Here is a 6,644-nt window from a genome sequence, read left to right as displayed (position 1 = left end):
ATCTGCACTAGTGATATACACAACATTTTTAACACAGAATGAGATCATAAGGAGCGAATGGTGAATTGAATAGTCTCTGCACTAGTGATAGACACAACTTCTCCAGTATTACATCTTTCATAGATTCACATGCTTGTATCTTCCCCGTCGTCATGGTGGGAGTCTCACGGTAACAGAATGACCAAAGCAGTATCATAGAGAATAAAACTGCATAGAAAAGCCCATAGGGACTGTAGTATTTGGTAACCAGACCTCCTCATTGTTTGGTCCAAAAGTTAGCCAATCAGCATTGCTGACCTGCCCTCGCACTCCCCAGCAGAAGCTTCCTGCCTCAGATTTCCAACCGCCTTCGTGTGAGAAAGGAGTCTCCCTGAGCTCTGCTCAGTTTGCTGTTCCTGAGTGAACTATTGACCTTTTAATTCTACTGTCTTTTCATCTGGATTAAGGTATTGTGTGTATCTATTTTCTTTCATAATGGCTGAAAGCTCCAAAAAGAGGCTTTTCAGGCCTTACAGATCCTGTGGAAAGGCCAGGCTTTTCTCTGAAGATCCTCACAAGGACTGCCTATATTGTCTTCATCCTAAGCATGTGGCCAAGGATTATAAATATTGTAGAACCTTCTCTGCTAAAACTCTGAGGGACTGAGAGGCTCGTTTGCTGTTATGGCTTCAAAAGAAGAAGGCCGCATCAGACTCAGATTCTGGGGAGGAATCTTCTAACCTAACGCCTAAAAAGAGAAAGGCCTCACATTCTGAGGAAAGGGTGGAGCCTAAAATGGTTAAACCAAGGGAGAAAGTGGCGTCATCTCTCCCTCTTACTCCCCTCAAGAAGCTGTCAGGTCAGAAAGGGGCAGGGTGTGCTCCGTCGACCAGTTCCCTGGTTTCTGCTGCAAAATCTGTGGTAAAGTCTTCAGCCCCGTCGACGACTTTACCGTCGACGACGACTGTTTCGACGACGACGGCTCCGTCGACGACAGGATTTAAGGCACCGTTGACGACGACAACGTCGACGAGTATGACCACGAAGAGACCGTCGACGACGACGATGTTGTTGACAACGAAAGGCTCGACGACGAAGACGTCGACGACTCCGTCGACGGAGACCCCGTTGACGATGGTTTTGGTGACGACGGCTCCGTCGACGATGGCTATGTCGTCGACGACACCGTCGACGAAGACTGTAATTTCAATGGCAAAGGCATTTAAATCGCCACAGTCGAAGACTATGATCTCTATTCGATCTTTTCAGTCATCAAGTGGTTCGGCGACTATAAGCAAATCTGCAGAATTCCCGTCGTGAACGCAGATTTCGCCTTTACCACCATCTTCTTTACTGGAACAGGATTCAGAAGGAGAGGAGTCGTCAGGTGCGGCCTACAGCCCCTCACAACTCAAAATAAAGAGCCGGGACACAGACGAGGAAGAGGTCTTTTCCTTCAAAGAGAGAGCTCAATCTTCAAGATATGAATCTTTTCAGGAAACATGTAATTATAATGAGGATGACGAGCAACAAGAAGAGTCGCGAGAGGAGGAACGAGATGAGTCAGTCTCCATACCTGTGTCTCTTGTCTCTGACTTGAGGTTCATGATAAACGATTATTATCGCCGTTTTCCGGAGGCGAATGCTCCTCCGTCATCTACGCCGGTGGCTTCATCGCAATCTCCAAAGACCCAAGCTACTTCTCATGAGCAGGTTGTGAGATCACCACCAGTGATAACAATCAGGGATGATCTAACGGATTCCAATGATGATGATCAGCCTGAGGAAGGTGAGCTTATTCAAGATTCTACGGGACAGGAATGGAATGAGTACATTTTGCCGTCGGCCCCTTCACCTACTCCGCCGCCAACCACTTCTCCTCCTCAGGACATTGGAGGGTTCCATGACATTATGGAGAAAGCAGCTAAAAGGTTTGATTTGGATATGGAGGTTAAAGAAACGGAATGTTTCTTATATGATTTCAAAGATGACGCCAGGAAATCTGCTCGCTCAATCTCGATTATCCCTCACGTTTGGGAAGAGGGCCAAAAAATTTTAAAAACACCGGCTTCCATAGCGGTTTTGGTTCCAAGAATCGAAAAAAAGTATAGAGCACCAGAGTCTGCTGCAGCCTGTCTAATAGGACACCCGAGACCAGAGTCGGTCCTGACGCAGGCGGCACAGAGGAATTCTAAGAACCCGGCCGCCAGACAAAGAAGGATGGAGGATGGATGGGGCCGGGAAGAGGGTTCCGGTCATGGCAGCCTCTACGACTGAAGCAGCCAATGCTATGGCCCTTATTAGCCGTTTTAACAGACAAATGTGGTCGAATCTGGCACCCATTCTGTCTACACTACCGGAGGATAAGAAAGAAGAGGCAGCGGCTATCCTCCGAGACGGGGCAAAGTCGGCTGCTGAATCTATTGACATTGCCATGGAGGTTTCTTCTATGGCTTTCAGGCAGATGGCAGGAGCAGTTTCGCTTTGGAGACAGGGTTGGCTTAGGGCAACATCCTTTCGTCCAGAGGTGCAAGCGAAGATTGTAGACATGCCATTCGATGGCGAAAATCTATTTGGAAAACATGTAGACGAAGCGCTACAGGGTATCAAATCTGACACGGATACAGCTATAGCGCTGGGATCCCTTCAACAAGGACGGTTCCAGTCCTTTCGCAAAAGAGGTGCAAGGGGTCAATTTAATTAGAGATCTTCATATGAGACCAACAGATATCAGCCTTATAACCAACAGGGATATAGGCAATACAAAACAAGCAATCAGTACAGGCCCTCCAACTCCTCTTTCCAGCAGCAGTCTAGGGGCAAATCTTCCAATAGAGGGAAGAATCAACAATCTAACAGACGTCAAAGATTTCAGGCCGGCGCTCCCCACACAGCAGATCCCGGAAAACAACCACTATCTGTCTCAATACTTCAACAGTTGGATGTCCATAACATCGGACAAATGGGTTTTGGATGTAATAAGCAGAGGCCATACCCTAGAGTTTGTGGAAATGCCACCAGATCATCCCCCGGTGCTCAGACACCACCAACATGGTCAGGAGCTGCAAAAGGAAGTCCATTCACTGTTGCAGAAGGGGGCTATAGAAGAAGTACCGCAACAACACAGAGGGAAAGGCTTCTATTCGCATTTCTTCCTCATCAAGAAGAAAGAAACTCTGAAATGGAGACAGGTATTGGATTTGAGGGATCTGAATCAATACATAAAGAAAATTCCCTTCAGAATGCTCTCATTGCAAGAGATCTTTCTAATGTTAAAAGAGAAAGACTACATGGCGGTATTGGATCTCATGGATGCGTACTTCCATATCCCAATTAATCGGAAGCACAGAAAGTATTTAAGATTCGCTGTGGAGAGTCGCCATTTCCAATTCAAGGTGTTGCCATTTGGCCTCAAATCGGCCCCGAGGGTGTTTACCAAATGCATGGCCCCGGTGGCGGCCCACTTAAGGTTAAAAGGGCATTGCATTTACCCATATCTAGATGATTGGCTGGTGACAGGTCCATCATTCAGAGGAGCCAGAAGGTCTCTTCAGTGCTGCATCCGGCTATTCCATCGCTTAGGCCTAAGGACCAACTTGTAAAAGTCTTCACTTACTCCAGCTCAGGGCATCCACTTCTTAGTGGCATGGATATGCACCAAGGCAGTAAAAGCTTACCCTTCCGAGGAACGGATGAAGAAGATAATGGGTCTAGCAATGACCCTTCAGACAAAAAGGTTCACTTCTGTGAGGATGTACAAATCCTTGTTGGGGATGATGTCCTCTTGCATCCCACTGGTTCCAAACTACCGTCTTCGAATGAGACCCTCGCAGGAACATCTGGACGAGCAGTGGGTTCAGTCCAAAGGAACCTTCGAGGATCGGATTACCATTATTTACCGTATGAAGGTGGCCATGTCATGGTGGAAGGTTCAGAAGAACTTAAATCAGGGTCTGAATTTTGTACCTCAGGATCAGGAATATGTGATGACAACAGATGCCTCGTTGCAAGGATGGGGCGCACACCTTCAAGAGCTGGAGATCCAGGGCCGCTGGTCAGAATGGGAAGCACAGCTTCACATAAATATGTTGGAACTCAAAGCGGTGTTTCTGGGACTTCAAGCCTTCCTGCCCAGAATCCGGAGCTCGTCTGTGCTCATTCAAACAGACAGCACCACGACTATGTTTTATCTTCTAAAGCAGGGCGGAACAAGATCCAAACAACTGTCTGCGCTGGCGCAAAGAATCTGGAAATGGCTGATAAGCCACAGCATTTCGATTCAGGTACAACATATACAGGGCATCCTCAACACACGGGCCGATGTCCTGAGTCGCACAGCGAGTGTGACGCACGAGTGGGAACTGCACGACACTCAGCTTCACAAATTGTTTAAAAAATGGGGCACACCAACATGTTGTTCGCAACCAGAGACAATTCGAAATGCGTCCAGTTTGCGTCCAGGTACCCTCAGCAAGATTCCAAGGGAAATGCATTTCACATGGACTGGACGGGAATGCTTGCTTACGCGTTCCCACCAATTCCCTTAATACCGCGAGTGCTTCGCAAAATGAGGTCAGAACCGTGTCATGTCATTCTGATAGCACCAGCTTGGCCGAGACAGGCATGGTTTTCAGAACTGCTGCAGATGTCAAAAGGCAACAAAGTGCAACTCCCGACATTCCAGAACCTCATTTCCATGAGCGACGGACAGATTCTGCATCCAGACCTAGCATCGCTAAAATTGGAAATTTTGGAACCTCATGAGCGGGAATTCCAAGATTTGAGCATTCCGCAAGACTGCAGACAAATTCTATCTCAAGCCAGAGCTATGTCAACCAACAAGACATACACAGCAAAATGGACTCGTTTCTGCCACTGGTGTGCCAGTCAAAATCTACACCCGTTGACGGTACCCCCTGAAGGTATTCTGCCTTACCTGTTGTCGTTATCTAAGGCAGGTCTGTCACATGCCTCGTTGAAGGTGCATTTGGCGGCAATATCACGATTCAGGAGAGTGCCAGATGAGCTGTCTCTCTGGTCAAACAGGCTAATAAAGGAGTTTGTTAGAGGACTCTTTAGAGTTTTTCCGCCCATTCGGCGCCTCAATACAGTTTTGGCGAAACTTATGAGGCCACCTTTCGAGCCTATACACAAGACAGACTTACAGTTCCTCTCGTGGAAGACAGCCCTACTGCTTGCCCTTACATCGGCGAGGAGGGTTAGCGAAATTCAAGCCTTTTCAGTGGAAGAGCCTTTTCTACAATTTCGCCAGGACAGGGTTGTATTACGGACAAATCCTACATTTATACCCAAGGTCCCTACTTCTTTTCACCTCAACGAACCAATTATTTTGCCTACTTTCTTCAGCAATCCCTCATCTGAAACAGAAAGAGCGTTGCATTCTTTGGACATAGCTAGATGTTTAAAGTTCTACATTGAACGAACAAAGACATTCTGCAAATCCAAACAATTATTTATCACATTTGAAGGACAAAGGAGAGGAGTTCCTCTGTCAAGACTGAGTATTGCCAGATGGATATCATCGGCTATCATGAAATGTCATGAAAAAGCAGGAAAGCCGCTTCTTTCCAAAGTGAAGGCTCATTCCACAAGGAAGATGGCGACATCAATGGCCTTGTTTGCAGGAGTGTCGCTGCCCGACATCTGCAGAGCGGCGACGTGGAAGAGTGTGCATTCATTTACCAAGCACTACTGTCTGGACACTACGTGGAAAGAGGACACGGCAGTGGGACAAGCTGTTCTGAAACGTCTATTTCAATAAGGTATACTTTGCTTATCTGTTTATATTCTATACAGTGCATTGATATATGTTTATATATATATAAAAATTATGCTATTGTTTTAGATGGTTCTATTATGTTTTCTTTCGAGAACTTACACAATATGTTTTAAAGGGGAATTTGGTTTTTATTCCTATCTGAATTGTGTATTTTAGATCATGTTCTAATATTGTTTTACTGCAGAACTTCCTTCTGGGTTCTATCCTGGAAATGCTGCAGGTTTTGTGAGCACTACTTACTACTCTGATACAAGCATGTGAATCTATGAAAGATGTATAACTGGAGAAGGAATTAGTTACTTACCTGTACACTATAGTTCTCCAGTATTATCTTTCATAGATTCACATGCGCCCGCCCATCTCCCCGTTTCTCAGGCAGACCCTGTTTCTCTGTATTTATCCATGTCTCTCACTCGGGGACGGAAATCTGAGGCAGGAAGCTCTGCTGGGGAGTGTGAGGGCAGGGCAGCAATGCTGATTGGCTAACTTTTGGACCAAACAATGAGGAGGTCTGGTTACCAAATACTACAGTCCCTATGGGCTTTTCTATGCAGTTTTATTGTCTATGATACTGCTTTGGTCATTCTGTTACCGTCAGACTCCCACCATGACGACGGGGAAGATACAAGCATGTGAATCTATGAAAGATAATACTGGAGAACTATAGTGTACAGGTAAGTAACTAATTCCATCTGTAACACAGAAAGATCACAAGGAGGGAATGGTGAATAGACTGGCATCTGCACTAGTGATAGAACCAGCATCTATAACACAGAATGAGACCACAAGGATGGAATGGTGAATAAAATGGACTCTGCACTAGTGATAGGCAAAACATCTATAACACAGAATGAGATCACAAGGA

At 46.1% G+C, this 6,644-nt stretch overlaps 1 pseudogene; it reads left to right on the top strand.

The window, feature by feature from the left end:
- The first annotated feature begins 474 nt into the window (after window positions 1–474).
- Window positions 475–2,256, top strand: LOC147672905 (uncharacterized; annotated as a pseudogene).
- Window positions 2,257–6,644: the final 4,388 nt, after the last annotated feature.

Source organism: Lissotriton vulgaris, unplaced genomic scaffold (assembly GCF_964263255.1).
Source record: "Lissotriton vulgaris unplaced genomic scaffold, aLisVul1.2 SCAFFOLD_4572, whole genome shotgun sequence".
In the NCBI taxonomy this organism is placed as follows: Eukaryota; Metazoa; Chordata; class Amphibia; order Caudata; family Salamandridae; genus Lissotriton; species Lissotriton vulgaris.
This window is presented reverse-complemented; position numbering and strand designations above follow the sequence as displayed.